Below are 1,671 nucleotides of genomic sequence, written 5' to 3'. Positions count from 1 at the left end.
TGTGTCTTTCTTTCTTGTGTCCAGTGGGTATGTGAACTTGTTACTTTGACTCTGACTATGCTTCTGACTATGTGTCTTGCTTTCTCATTTCCAGTTTGTATGTGAACTTCTTGATTTGACTCTGGCCCATGCTGCTGACCATGTGTCTTTCTTTCTTGTTTCCAGAAAGTATGTGAACTTGTTGATTTGACTCTGGCCATGGTTCTGACCATGTGTCTTGTTTTCTTGTTTCCAGGAAGGTGGGTGAGCTTGTTAATTTTGACTCTGACCATGTGTCTTGCTTTCTTGTTTCCAGAAAGTATGTGAACTTGTTGATTTCACTCTGGCCATGCTTCTGACCATGTGTCTTGCTTTCTTGTTTCCAGGATGGTATGTGAACTTGTTGATTTCACTCTGGCCATGCTTCTGACTATGTGTCTTGCTCTCTTGTTTCCAGAAAGTATGTGAACTTCTTGATTTCACTCTGGCCATGCTGCTGACCATGTGTCTTGCTTTCTTGTTTCCAGTGGGTATGTGAACTTGTTAATTTGACTCTGGCCATGCTTCTGACTATGAGTCTTGCTTGTCTTGTTTCCAGGATGGTATGTGAACTTCTTGATTTGACTCTGACCATGCTTCTGACCATGTGTCTTGTTTTCTTGTTTCCAGGAAGGTGGGTGAGCTTGTTAATTTGACTCTGACTATACTTCTGACCATGTGTCTTGCTTTCTTGTTTCCAGAAAGTATGTGAACTTGTTGATTTCACTCTGGCCATGCTTCTGACCATGTGTCTTGCTTTCTTGTTTCCAGGATGGTATGTGAACTTGTTGATTTCACTCTGGCCATGCTTCTGACTATGTGTCTTGCTTTCTTGTTTCCAGGATGTATGTGAACTTCTTGATTTGACTCTGGCCATGCTGCTGACCATGTGTCTTGCTTTTTTGTTTCCAGTGGGTATGTGAACTTGTTAATTTGACTCTGGCCATGCTTCTGACTATGTGTCTTGCTTTCTTGTTTCCAGGATGTATGTGAACTTCTTGATTTGACTCTGACCATGCTTCTGACCATGTGTCTTGCTCTCTTGTTTCCAGAAAGTATGTGAACTTGTTGATTCATGCTTCTGACCATGTCTTGCCTTCTTGTTTCCAGGGAGTACGTGCAGTGTGTAAGTGAACTTGTATTTGACTGTAACCATGCTTCTGACCCTCTTTGTCTTGCTTTCTCATTTCTAGCATGTACATGAACTTGTTTCTTTAACTCGGACCATGCCTCTGACCATCTGTCTTGCTTTCCCATATCCAGGCTCTATGTGAACTTATATCCAGCATGTATGTGAACTTGGCTCTACATTGGTGTATTCCTATGAATACAAAATCAATAGTTAGTTGTATTCTGAAAATGTTACCTAAGTTTGAGAGCTGAACATGTTGCGTGAAGAATAGAAGATGTAGAGGGTGAATATTCCTAAAAGTGTAGAGAGTCTTGATTATCCAATGACAGTGTCACTTGATGATCGAGATGTTAGCATGTAGCTTTAACGGTCAATCAGAGTCAGTTGTTGGTGCTCAGCTTTATCAACTTACTCAAGAGATGCTGCTTAGTCCTAAGAACTTAAGTCAAGTCAAATTGGGATAAAGATAGTGAATGTTCACTCTACACTTTTGACTGTTTGTACACTGCCACTGCTTTTCA

Source organism: Laccaria bicolor, genomic scaffold (assembly GCF_000143565.1).
Source record: "Laccaria bicolor S238N-H82 LACBIscaffold_13 genomic scaffold, whole genome shotgun sequence".
In the NCBI taxonomy this organism is placed as follows: Eukaryota; Fungi; Basidiomycota; class Agaricomycetes; order Agaricales; family Hydnangiaceae; genus Laccaria; species Laccaria bicolor.
This window is presented reverse-complemented; position numbering follows the sequence as displayed.